Source organism: Bubalus kerabau, chromosome 13, assembly GCF_029407905.1.
Source record: "Bubalus kerabau isolate K-KA32 ecotype Philippines breed swamp buffalo chromosome 13, PCC_UOA_SB_1v2, whole genome shotgun sequence".
In the NCBI taxonomy this organism is placed as follows: Eukaryota; Metazoa; Chordata; class Mammalia; order Artiodactyla; family Bovidae; genus Bubalus; species Bubalus kerabau.
The window spans coordinates 70,159,249-70,173,374 of NC_073636.1; the positions used below are offsets into that span (position 1 = coordinate 70,159,249).

Below are 14,126 nucleotides of genomic sequence, written 5' to 3' on the forward strand. Positions count from 1 at the left end.
GTCCTACCCACTGAACTGCCAGGAAATTCCTGAGGAAGTTCACCCATCTTATTTGTTTTTCCTGTCCTTTACAGAAGAATTACATACTCTCAAGTAACACAGTAAATACATATTATACTTTTCAAATCACTCACTTCCCTGTAACTCCACCACCTACACACTAGTCCAAGCCACCACCACCTTTCACCCAGTCAGCCTCTTAATTGCATCACCCTGCTGCCACACTGACCACCTACACGGCAACCAGAGGGTGGCTTTTCTGAAAGAGAAATATCTTTCCGCTCAACCGGGGCCGTAAAGTCTAAATTCCTAAGCAGTGTTGGTCTACTGTGATGCAGCCATGTCTATCCCTTTGCTCACTTCATGACCCACCATGAACACCTCCCAATATTATGCACTCTCAATACCAGTCCTGCCTAGAAGGAGCTCCTTCCCATATACCTGCTCAACTCCTACACTCCAATCCAGAACCAGCCCATGGTTAGTCCTATGTGTCAACTTGACTGGGTTAAGGGATACAGACCACTGATAAAACATCACTTCTGGGTGTGTCTGGAAGGGTGTAACTGGGAGACGTTAGCATTTGATTTAGTAGATTAAGTAAATAGATCCGCCCTCACCCACTTGGGCAAACCCCAGCTAAACCACTAGAGGACCTGAATGAAACAAAAAGTTTCATTCAGAAGAGTGAATTCTCTCTCTCTTTTGGAACTGGGATGTCCATCTTCTGGACATCTACTGGACACAGCTTCTGGGTCTTGGGTCTTCGGACTCCAGTATTTACACCAGCAACCCTTCAATTCAGGCCTTAGGCCTCAATCTGATTTACACCACTGGTTTTCCTGATTCTCCAGTTTGCAAATAGCAGACTGCGGGATTTCTCAGCCTCCATAGCCACATGAGCCAACTCCTCTGATAAATCCCCTGTTATATATACCTATATAAATATATCCTGTTGGTTCTATTTCTCTGGAGAACCCTGATTGATATACATCCTCTGGGAACCATTTTTTATTCTCTCCCCACTAAATATTTGGGAAGGAAAGAAAGGAAAGAGAGAGGCAGAGGGAGGGAAGGGAAGTTGAAGGAAGAGAAGGAAGAAGGGATGAGAGCTATAGTTACAATACAAGGGGCTAACTCCAGATATAATAATTGTCCTGCCCCTCTAGGCAGTTAAACAAAAGACTGAATGATGTCTAGGGGAAAACAACTGAAAAAATTATTCAAATACAAAATGCACAGTTGGATCATCTACAATCAATGATCCTTGATCTTCCTTTGACCTCTGGGTGTTCCAATTATCTCTTGATGCAAAACTACCTCAAAAGTTAGTGCCCTAAAATGACAATCATTTTATTATGTCCCATGATTTTAAGGCAAGGTTCATCTGGGCTATTTTTCTGCTGTTCATGGCATCGGCCATAGTCACTTGGTGGTATTCACTCAGCTGGGTTGATCTGGAGGGCCCAAAATGGCATCTCTCACATGTCTGGACCTTGGCAAGGATTAGAGGGCTGGGCTCTGCTGGGTGCCTCTCTTTCTTCAAGTAGACTCAGGGCTGGTCATAAAGTATGCCCTGAGTGTAGTCAGATTTCTTAGATGGCAGCTCAGGCTCCTGGAGACCAAGGTGGAAGCTTCCAGTCCTTTTAAAAACTAGACCCAGAATTGGCATAACATCTGTTGATCAAAATAATCACAAGCCAGCCCAGATTCAAGAGAAGAAATAGACTCCATCTCTTGATGAGGGCCGTGTCAAAAAACTCACAAATATCCTGAAATCCTAGTGTAGAATTGATCGTCACACCTGCAGAAAGACCAAGACTGGGAATCGTCCAAGAAAAAAAAAAAAAAAAAAACCAGCTCCTGAATCCCTGATCCACAGTGAGAGATAATATATGTTTATTATCATTTAAAGTCACTTAGTTTGGGGGTAATTTGTTACACAGCAATAATTAAGAACATATACACCTTCTCTAAACTGTCCTGTACAAGACTGGGTTCTGGTGGGCGCAAGCCTAGGACTGAAACAGTGATGTATTTCAGACTAGGAACTTAAAGAATTCAGGGAGTTATCAGACCAGATCTTCAAAAGCTGCTATCACAGGGACAATTCTCATTCATGTATTCATTTAACCAATATTTTTGAGTACCCACCAGGTGTCAAGCACTTAGCAAAATGCTAGAGACAAAAGGATGAGTGAAAACAGACCTAATATCCCAAACTACAGGCCTCTCTAAGACTACCCCATTCTGGTCCAGTCCTGCTCTGTAACCTGGAAAGTTACAGAGCACCCCCAAGCTGGAAAGTCACCCCCAAAGTAGCTACAGTCAGATGAAAGTGGGTTCCATGCAGCTTTGATTCTTCACAGCCTCTGTCTAAACCTGTCTTGCACTCTGTTCTTCATTCTGCTCCCTGGCTTCTGGCCCCTGGTACCATTTCTTGTCATCTGGCCCACTGCTTGGACTTCTAACTCTGACTTCTGGTTTCCCTTGTAAATTCAACCCTCAAACCAGATCCAGGTATTACAGCCGTGACCTCAGCATCAGTACCACGAGCCCACCCCCGGAAGTCCACACCACCAGTCCGGAAGTAGTTCCGGCCTCACTCTCCCCTGCGCTTCTGCAGACCAGTTCGTGCCTTAGATGAACACTGAGAGTTATCTTGAGATGGGCTGACTCTTTGCTTCCCTTCGGGCCCATGAGCCATTGTCCCCAGCCAGCGAGGCGCATCTCGGAAGCACCATCTCCTCGGGCTCTTTTTCCTGCTCTGTCTGGATTGGGCTCATTTACTAAAAATTAGTTGGGAATGAAAAAAGCTCCTAGTTTATTAGCGTGCTATTATTCCCCTCCTGCCATCCCCCTGCAGCATGATGGATTGCCTGGTGAGGGGACGCAGCCCCAGCCTGGGAGTCAGCAAGCTCGGCGCGGTCGCCGGCGCAGACAGATGGGGAGGCCGAGTCCTGACCATGATTGATTAGCTCCGCAAAGCCTGTTGAGCGGAGTTCCATCAAGATTGATGCTTTCTCCTCATAACAGCATTTCCAAAAAGTTTCTATTACATTTTGATTATGTTTATAGCATCTCGCTGGTCCGGGGGAAGATGCAATCTTGTTCCCAGTGTGTGTCTACGTGGGCCGTTCACAGGGCCTCAAACGGCCCTGTCTGCCTGGTATCTGCCGAGGAGCCTCTCCTTTGCTGGGCAACAAAAAGGACCTCCGTGGCCTCCCAAGATCAAGTTGGAGGAAGCCAGTGGCCACTCACCTGGGGCTGGCATGGCAGCTCTGCTTCCCCAGGGCAAACCTCACGGGTGTTCTGAGGCCGAGGCCTGAAGGTAAAGAGGAAATCCCAGAGCAGAGGTGTTTCCTGAGACATGCAGGGTATTGAGAAAGGAAAGGGCAGGCCCCATTTGTCTCCCTGGTCCTGTGGGCACAATACAAGGCCTGTGTACAAGTGTCTGGTAAACTCCATATTTAAACATTTAGGGTGTGTGTGTGTGTGTGTGTGTATCACAGCTTATCCCACAAGAGATTTGAGTGATGTACAGGACCTGGTGGAAAACGAATAAAGAATAAGAATTAGGACCAGGGAAATGCAAATGAGCCAAAATGTTAAGACTAATAGGAAAAAACAAAATATGTATGCAGCAATGTATATATATTTTTTAATTTGGTAACTGTATGTGATGGTAGATGTATGCTAAACTTATTGTGATCATCACTTTATGATGTATTAAGTCAAATCATTATGCTGTATACCTTAAACTTATACCGTGCTGTTTGTTGACTGTATTTCAATAAAAGTGGAAGGAAAAAATAATATATATATTTGATATATATCAAATATATATACATATTTTTGATATATACATTTGATATATATATCAAGTGTGTGTGTGTGTGTGTGTATAGGGTCACAAAGAGTCGGACACAACTGAGCGATGGAACTGAACTGATACACGTGTGTGTGTGTGTGGGGGCTTCCCAGCTAAAGAACCCGCCTGCCAACGCAGGTAGAAGTAAGAGATGTGGGTTTGATCCCTGTGTTGGGAGGATCTGCAGGAGGAGGGCCCAGCAACCCACTCCAGTGTTCTTGCCTGGATAATCCCATGGACAGAGGAGCCTAGCAGGCTACGGAACATAAGGTTCATCCATAAGGACAAATGAAGTGACTTATATATATCAAGTAAGAGCTCACAATCTTGGGACTTCCCAGGTGGTCCAGTACCTAAGACTCCACGCTCCCAGTGCAGGGAACCCAGGTTCAATCCCTGGTCAGGTAACTAGGTCTTCCATGCCACAACTAAGACCCAGGGCAGCCAAATAAATAAATGATCCCAGTCTTTATGCTTGGACATTTAATTTGGCCTAAATTTCTGTATAGTCAAAGAGAAAAAAGGAAATAAAACCAGTTACTTAGGTCTTACTGTCATTAATGAAAAGATAAAAACAAGTCAGTTCCTCAAGGGACTCTTCGGGTTTCTTCAGCTGTGATTCAAAAGGAAACTTCATATTAGAGAGCTCTTAATTAGAGATTGTGAGAACAGTGTTAAGCCAGTTAAAATGTTCCTCAGCCTGATACTGTTAATGTTTTGGCATGGATCATTTTTGTTATTGAAGGGGGGGGGGGTGTCTGTCCTGTGCATTATAGGGTGGTGGCCTCTACCCACTAGATGCCTGTAGCACCTCCTCCCAGTTGAGACCACCAGAATGTCTCCAGACATTGTCAAATGTCCCTGGGGTAGAGTACCCAGATTTAGCAAAATAGAAATTCAGGATGCCTACTAAAATCTGAACTTCTGATAAACAACAAATAATATTTAAGTGTAAGTCTGTCCCATACAATATTTGGAACATACTTAAAGAATTATTCATTTTTATCTGAAATTCAAATATAACTGAGAATCCTGTGTTTCATCAAGTAATCCCCTGATGAGCAACAGCATTCAATGGGAAGAAGATCCTCAGGAAACTTCCTGACATGGTACACTGCAAGATGCCTGTTCCCTACACTAGATTTTTTTTAGTGTTATAATAGTGAAAATTGATGCTTTTGAACTCTCGTGTTGGAGAAGACTCTTTAGAGTCCCTTGGACTTCAAGGAGATCCAACCAGTCCATCCTAAAGGAAATCAGTCCTGAATATTCATTGGAAGGACTGATGCTGAAGCTGAAACTCCAATACTTTGGCTACCTGATGTGAAGAACTGACTCATTAGAAAAGACCCTGATGCTGGGAAAGATTGAAGGCAGGAGGAGAAGGGGACCACAGAGGATGAGATGGTTGGATGGCATCACCAACTCAATGGACATGAGTTTGAGTAAACTCTGGGAGTTGGTGATTAACAGGGAAGCCTGGCGTGCTGCAGTCCATGGGATCGCAAAGAATCAGACACGACTGAGCAACTGAACTAACTGAGTAGTGAAAATGTGGGGATTTTTTCCACTGCTTCTATTTATTTACATGTAATCAGCAGGGTTGTTTTTAATATTTACTTATCTATTTTTTGACTGCACTGCGTCTTCGTTGCTGTGCACAGGCTTTCTCTAGTTTCTGTGAGCAAGTGCTAACTCTTCATTCCGGTGCAAGGACTTCTCACTGTGGTGTCTTCTCTTGTTACAGAGCATGGGCGCTACAGCCCATGCTCTGGTAGTTGTGAAGTATGGGCTTAGTTGCTCTGTGGCAAGTGGAATCTTCTAGGATCAAGGATCAAACCTGTGTCCCCTGCATTGGCTCCTGACGGTCCCCCACTGGACCATCAGGGAAGTCCCTGTAACTAGCAGTTTATCTTCTGTTTCATATCTTTTTTACCTGTGAAAATCCATTGTGAAATATCTTGCAAATAAGTTACACATATTTATTCACCCCCCCAAAAAAGTAAATAAATAAACCTCTGATTGATAACCACTGTGTCAATGCCCACAAAATAGCCCTTCAGGTAAGAGTGTCACAGGGTTCCAGAAGGCTGGTTCTTGTAGCATCCAGGCAAGGATTCAAGAAGATAACTATAATAAAATTTTTAAAAAGTAATTCTTCAGAGATCTAAATAATATCATCTTTCCTCACCATTTTCTGCTTGATGTAAAGTTAAAACCTAGAGATACTTCACTACAACCTGCTCTTTGCCTACATGCTCAGAATCCCTTTGCAAAAAGGCAGACAGGTGAGTTTACCTGCTGACCCTGAAAGACCCCATGTTGACTTCCTGTGACCACTGGGATTATCAAATAGACTCAAGCCATCTTTAGAAATAATCCATTTTTGGATTACTCAGTTGTAAAAACTGATTAGGCATTTAGAAAAATAGCAATTTGAATGTCTTCCTCTCTCTTCATTCCAAAATAAATTCCAGATGTATCAAAAATCTTAAACATGGAAATGAAATCAGAATACTACTAGGAAAAAGTATAGGATAATTTTTGGAATTTCAGAGCAAGAAAAATCCTTTGTGTTGCCTTCTGTACACAAGATTCAGGAGCCAGTGAATAAAAAAGAAGATTGAGAAATTTAACTACATTAAAAAAATTTTAACTCACTGTATGGTAAACAGAAAAAAGAAGTTACAAACTCAAGGGGAAAATATAAGCAACATAAAATAGAGAACTAATTTTTCCATTACATAAAGAAGCTTTCAAAAAAAAAGAAGACGCTTTCAGAAATCAATAGAGGGAAAATAGAAAACTAGGCTTGAAAAAAATGAGAGCTCCAAGAAAAAGAAATATAAATTGCTTTTAAACATATGAAAGAGTGGTCAACCTCTCTCAGATATATGTTAAAAGCATAATTTTAAACCTCTTTTTATCTATCAAATGGACAAAGATAAAATGTTTAATTACATGCTGTCAGTAAAAGTATGAGGAAACAGACAAAGACAGTGTTCTTGGGAATATATGCATTGGTGCTCACCCTTGGAAGGCATTTTGGTAGTATGTATTCATATTTTAAATGTGTAAGTCCACTTTCAGTATTTACTCCACAAATATTCTCATATATGAGTGCAAAGATGTATGTACAAGATAATATATTAAAGCATTCTTTTATAACAAAAGTTTGTGAATAAACTAAATGCCCACTAACTGCAAACTTCTTAAATGAATTATGATATATACATCTATGAAAAGAAACACAATTTTAAAATATGAGATGGCTGTAGAACATGTAGTGATAAGGAATGATCTCCAAGATATATTGTTAAGTGATAAAAAGAAAGTGCCAAAGATGTTTAGTGGATGACAAGAAAAAGGAAATGTAAAAAAAGAAAAAGGAGATATATGTACAAATACACCTTTCATATCCATGTCTGTATTCTTCTGGAGCTATGCACAAGAAACTGGTTATATTGAATTTTTCTGGGGATTGAATATAGGGACCTGGTATGAAAGATGAAAATAAGACTTCCTTTTTAAATGAACACTCTTTTGAACTGTTTTGATATTTCTTATCATGTGTATGCATTAAATTTTCAAAATGAAACACTTTAAAAAATTGTTAATAAAAAACGCCCCATTGCCCTTAAAGAAATTTATCTTTTAAAATTAACCAGAAACAGGTGCTAAAATTTATGTTCCAAAATATTTATTATAATATAGTTTATAATAATGAAAAATCAGAAACAACTTCAATGTCCAGTAATGAAAGACTGGTTTAATGGGGTGAGAGGTAGGAGGAAGGTTCAGGAGGGAGGGGACATATGTATACCTTTGTCTGATTCATGCTGATATATAGCAGAAACCAATAAAATATAGTAAAGCAGTTATCCTTCAATTAAAAATAAATAAATTTTTTTAAAAATTAGTTTTTACTGTTTGAAAGAAAAGTGGATTTAAATGAATTGCAGTATATCCATACAGCAGACTATTTTATAGCCATTAAAAATCACATTAATAAAGTATGACTTAGGACATGAGAAAATGGTCATATGATAGTAAGTGAAAAAAGATACAAAATAATATGTACAGTGTGATCCTGATTTTTCCAAACACATACACACACGCAGAGAAATGCTTATGAGAGAGAAAGAATATTTCCCAAATGTTTTCTGGATTGTGGATTTTCAGTTAATTTCTATATATTCCAGATTTCCTGTCAAGATGTACTAATTTTATAATAAAAAGCATTAAATTTTGTATGAAGAAAGAGAAAATTCCTATTGGTCAACTAATGTTAAATAACAAAGAAATAAACTCCCACTAAGATGAATACTGAGTTCCCTAGACCAGGTGTTCCCAGCCTATGGGATCTGATGTCTGTTGATCTGAGCTGGAACTGATGCAGTAATAATAGAAATAAAGTACACAATAAATGTAATGCACTTGAATCATCCCAAAACCACAACCCCCCGCCTGGTCTGTGGGAAAATAGTCTTCCACGAAACTGGTCCCTGGTGCCAAAAAGGTTGGGGACCACTGCCCTAGACTCTCTGTGGAGCTTGGGGTCTGGCTTTATTAAATGCAAAGTCTGGGCTCTACTGAGGGACTGTTGTTTCTCAGTTATCAGGAATCAAAGACCAGTTGGATCAGGTCTGCCAAAAAATGGTTCCCTGCCATTTCTGTCCTTGCATCACATGTCGGAGGCTCAGCGTCCTAGGATGGTTGACTTGGCTGGGGTCACGTGATGTCCTGAATGGCAGCCTGAGATGCTGCACATAGTGAGGGCTGAGTGTTTGTCAAGGCCATGTTGACTTGCTGTGGTCAGAAGTAAACACTTGGCAGGGACAGCCCAGGGGAAAAAGTCTCTCATTCTGAGAAACACACCATGAAAGAGTTCAGCATTTCATAACGGTGGAGATGATGGTCTTTGAAATCACTGAACTAAGTTTAAGTCCTGGAGCCTGTATTATAGTCTGTAAGATTCTGAATGAGTGATCGGGTCTTTCTGTGCACCAGTTTGCTCAACCATACAGTGTATTGAGGCTTCATCATTGGGAAATTAAACAGGAAAAAGAAATGAAAGGCAAACAAAAATAGAAGGAAGGTTTTCCAGGTTGGAAAACAAGAAGTAAAATTATCTGTATTCATAAATATTATCTTCTGTATAGACAATCCTAAGATGTCTACTAAAACTTATTATGGCAAAATAGAGTTCAGCAATCTTGCAGGATACAAGATCAATACACAAAAATAAACTGTATTTCTATACACTTGCAATGAACAATCCAAAAATAAAATTAAGAAAACAATTCCATTTACAGTAACACCAAAAAGAGTAAAATACTTGGGAATAAATTTAACAAAAGAGATACAAGACTCATATGCTGAAAACTGAAAGATATCATTGAAAAAGAGTTAAAGACCTAAACAAATGGAAAGATATCTGTTGTTCATATATTTTAAGACTTTTACTATTATTAATATGGCTGCTGCTGCTGCTAAGTTGCTTCAGTCGTGTCCAACTCTGTGCGACCCCATAGACGGCAGCCCACCAGGCTCCCCCGTCCCTGGGATTCTCCAGGCAAGAATGCTGGAGTGGGTTGCCATTTCCTTCTCCAATGCATGAAAGTGAAAAGAGAAAGTGAAATCGCTTAGTCACGTCCAACCCTCAGCGACCCCATGGACTGCAGCCTACCAGGCTCCTCTGCCCATGGAATTTTCCAGGCAAGAGTACTGGAGTGGGGTGCCATTGCCTTCTCCAATTAATATGGCAGTATTCCTCAAATTGATCTATAGTATCCCTACTTCTTCCCAGGTGGCACTAGTGATAAAGAACCTGCCTGCCAATGTAGCAGACATAAGAGACATGGGTTTGATCCCTGGGTTGGGAAAATCCCCTGGAGAAGGAAATGGCAACCCACTCCAGTATTCTTGCCTGGAGAATCCCATGGACAGAGGAGCCTGGCGGGCTACTGTCCATAGCATCATATGGAGTCAGACACAACTGAAGCGACTTAGCACAGACCTACCAAAAATCTCAGTTGCCTTTCTTGCAGACATGGACAAAATTATTCTACATTATCAGATAATTTTATAAATATATATGGAAATGCAAAAATAGACAAAAACAATAGACAGAATAGACTAAATTATCTTGGAAAAGAAGAACATACACTTCCCAGTTTCAAAATTTATACAGCTATAGTAATCAAGTCATTGTGGTACTGGCATAAAAATAAAAATATAGATCAAGCAGAATTCAAAAATCTGAAAATAAACCTTTCCATATACAGTCAATTTATTTTCAAGAAGAGTGCTGAGACAATTCAATAAAGAAAAAAAAAGTATTTTCAAAAAGTTGCACTTAGACAGCTAGATAGCCACATGCAAAAGAATGAAATTGGGCCCCTACCTCACACTATATGGAAAATAACTCAAAATTGATTAAAGACCAAAAGTTAGGGCTGAATCCATAAAAGTTTTAGAAGAAAACATAGGAGTAAATCTTCATGTCTTTGGATTAAGCAATCATTTCTTAGACACAACACCAAAAGCACATACTACAAAATAAAAAATAAACTGAACTGCATTAAAATTAAAAACTTTTATGCAATCAAGGGCATTGTCAAGAAAGTAAAAAGACAACCCATAGAAGGGGAGAAATATTTGCAAATCATATATCTGATGAGGAGCTTATATCTAAGCTACATAAAGAACTCTTACAAGGCAATAACAACAAAAAAGACAAACAACCCAATTTTTAAATGGGCAAAGATTTTGGACAGACATTTCTCCAAGTAATATATACAAATGACCAAGAAGCACATGAAAAAATGCTCAACATCATTAGTTATTAGGGAAACAGAGATCAAAGTTACAAAGAGATACCACTTCATGCCCACTAGGATGGCTATGACCAAAAAAATGGAGTTACACATGTTAGTGCGGATGTGGAGAAACTGGAGATCTCATACTGTTAGTGGGAATAAAAAATGATGCAGCCAGTCTGGAAAGCAGTTTAGCATATCCTCAAACCAGAGTGACCATAAGACCCAGAAATCCCATCCCTACATAAATACACAAGAGAGGTAAAAACATATTCACACAAACATTTAGGATATTGTCACAATGGGATATCACCTCCAAGAAGGACTAAAATAAAAAGTAGTAACAACACCAAGTGCTGGCAGAAAAACTGCCCATGGGAATGTAAAATAGTACATTCAGCAGTTGTACTGGAAAACAATTCAGCAATTGGTTACAAACACTAAACATACAATTACTAAGTGGTGGTGGTGATGGTGATCAGTTGCTCAGTCATGTCCAACTCTTTGTGACCCTATGAGCCTGCCCGGATCCTTTGTCCATGAAAATTTTCAGGCAAGAATACTGAAGTGAGTTGCCATTTCCTCCTCCAGGGGATCTTCCCGACCCAGGAATTGAACCCATGTATCCTGCATTGTCAGGCAGATTCTTTACCACTGAGCCACCTGCTGCTGCTGCTGCTAAGTTACTTCAGTCGTGTCCAGGCCCACAGTTACTATATGACTAACAATTGTACTCTTGGCTATTTGTCCCAGAGAAATGAAAATTTTTGTTCAAATATAAGTGCAACTGTATGTAAACTTGTACCTGAATGTTCACAGCAGTTTTCTTAGTAATAGCCAAAAACTAGGAACAACCCAGACATCCTTCAGTGGATGAATTGTTAAACTCTGATACATTCATATCATGGAATACTACTTAGCAATAAAAAGGAATGAATTATACACACAGAAGCTCTGTGAATCTCCAAGGAATTATGCTGAGTATTAAAAAAAAAAAAGCCAATCCCAGAAAATTATATGCTATATGATTCTATTTATATAAAACTTTTGAAAAGACAAAGCTTAGAAATAAACAGATTGTTGGTTGCCAGAAGTTGGAGACTGGGGCTGAGGGATGGAAAGAAGTGGGTGTGGTTATTCAAGGGCAACAGGAAGGGTCTTTATGGTAATAACCATGTTACCTATCTTGATTTCATGACGAATTCACAAACCTATACATGTGATGGGACTTCCCTGGTGGCTCAGATGGTAAAGCGTCTGCCTACAATGCAGGAGACCCGGGTTCAATCCCTGGTTCGGGAAGATCTCCTGGAGAAGGAAATGGCAACCCACTCCAGTATTCTTGCCTGGAAAATCCCATGGATGGAAGAGCCTGGCAGGCTACAGTCCATGGGGCTGCAAAGAGTTGGACATGACTGAGTGACTTTCTTTCACTTTCACTTTCACATGCTATGCTATGCTAACTCACTTCAGTCGTGTCCTACTCTGTGTGACCCCATAGACGGCAGCCACCAGGCTCCCCCGTCCCTGGGATTCTCCAGGCAAGAACACTGGGGTGGGTTGCCATTTCCTTCTCCAATGCATGAAAGCGAAGTCGCTCTTAGCGACCCCATGGACTGCAGCCTACCAGGCTCCTCCATCTATGGGATTTTCCAGGCAAGAGTACTGGAGTGGGGTGCCATTGCCTTCTCCGTCACTTTCACATACATGTGATAAATTGCACAGAACTGATTACACACACACAAGTACAAATGGGGAAACAGTAGTAAGATCTGTGATTTGTATCAGTGTGGATATCCTGGTTGTGACAGTGCCCTATTGTTTTACAAGATGTCATCACTCTAGGCTTACGGGTGGAGGGTGTGCAGAATCGACTACTTCTTACAACTGCATATGAATCAACAATTATTTCAAAATTTAAAGTTTCATTTTAAAGTGAAAGTGAAGTCGCTCAGTCATGTCCGACTCTTTGTGACCCCGTGGACTGTAGCCTGCCAGGCTCCTCCGTCCATGGGATTCTCCAGGCAAGAATACTGGAATGGGTTGCCATTTCCTTCTCCAGGGGATCTTCCCCACCCAGGGATCGAACCCAGGTCTCCCGCATTGGAGGCAGACGCTTTAACCTCTGAGCCACCAGGGAAGCCTTCATTTTAAAGCCCCCTACTTAATATGATGGAAGGAAGAGAGGAAGGGAGGGAATAAAATTAATACTAACTATGGATTTACCATAGGGTCGCACAGAGTCGGACACGACTGAAGCAACTTAGCATGCATGCATGCGTTGGAGAAGGAAAGGCAGCCCACTCCAGTGTTCTTGCCTGGAGAATCCCAGGGACAGGGGAGCCTGGTGGGCTGCCGTCTAGGGGGTTGCACAGAGTCAGACACGACTGAAGCGACTTAGCAGCAGCAGCAGCAGCAGCATGGATTTACCATGTTCTGAAATCCAGGCTCTTTAACACCTGATTGGAAATCACTATTATCATTATGATTGTCCCCATTTTATAGATGAGGAGACTGAGGCTTAGAGAATAACTGTCCCACTCTCAAAGACACACTTTGAGGCATCAGGAGTCAAGCCCTGCTCCCTGACTCTCCCTCTGCCTGTCTCCATCTTTTAGGCAAACACAGCCATCCATCACATGTCGGCAATGACTGCATTACTCAAAAGGAAATTGAAGCCCGACTGTAAGATGCAGTCCACAAAATTCATGATTTCTTCCCCCACCCCTGCTCCTTCTACTTGGTCCCTTTTTCATATGGATCGGGTTTTTATTTCTGCATTTATTGCACACGCAAATTACAGATGAGAGCATCGACTACACAAGTCATTACTCAGAGTAGCATCTCCCCAACTGCCACCGGACGAGGACCGAACAGCTTGTGGTTAATTTGCTATATAATCACTGCCTGTGACAGGGGGGCCGGGCTGTGCCTGTGCTAATATTAGGAAAGGGGAAGCTGAGCAAGGAGAACTCCTGGGGCGTGGGGGGCGGGGGAAGCACAGTATTGAACCAGGGAGAAAAGAAGAGAGAACTGCAGAGGAGCAGAGAAAGGGTCTCTGCCATAGTCAGAGGCATTTGCTCCTCTGCTATAGAGGAGTAGAGGGCTTCCCTGGTGGCTCAGAGGTTAAAGCGTCTGCCTCCAATGCAGGAGACCCGGGTTCAATCCCTGGGTCGGGAAGATCCCCTGGAGAAGGAAATGGTAACCCACTCCAGTATTCTTGCCTGGAGAATCCCATGGACGGAGGAGCCTGGCAGGCTACAGTCCATGGGGTCGCAAAGAGTCAGACATGACTGAGTGACTTCACCTTCATAGAAGAGTAGAATTGCTCCATTCCATCAGTCATGTCCTCACAAAAGAAGAATCTCCGTTCTCCAAGCCTCCACCACCTCCAGTCAGCCAAGGAGTACATCTGTATGCACACACTGCAACCA

The 14,126-nt window shown here is 41.4% G+C and overlaps 2 non-coding genes across 2 annotated transcripts; both read left to right on the top strand.

Annotated features, from left to right (window-relative positions):
• The first annotated feature begins 11,922 nt into the window (after nucleotides 1-11,922).
• TRNAC-ACA (transfer RNA cysteine (anticodon ACA)) lies at nucleotides 11,923-11,994 on the top strand. Its single transcript has one exon. It is a non-coding gene; the product is annotated as a tRNA-Cys (tRNA).
• Nucleotides 11,995-13,800: 1,806 nt separating this feature from the next.
• TRNAW-CCA (transfer RNA tryptophan (anticodon CCA)) lies at nucleotides 13,801-13,872 on the top strand. The gene has a single exon. It is a non-coding gene; the product is annotated as a tRNA-Trp (tRNA).
• The last annotated feature ends 254 nt before the right edge of the window (nucleotides 13,873-14,126 follow it).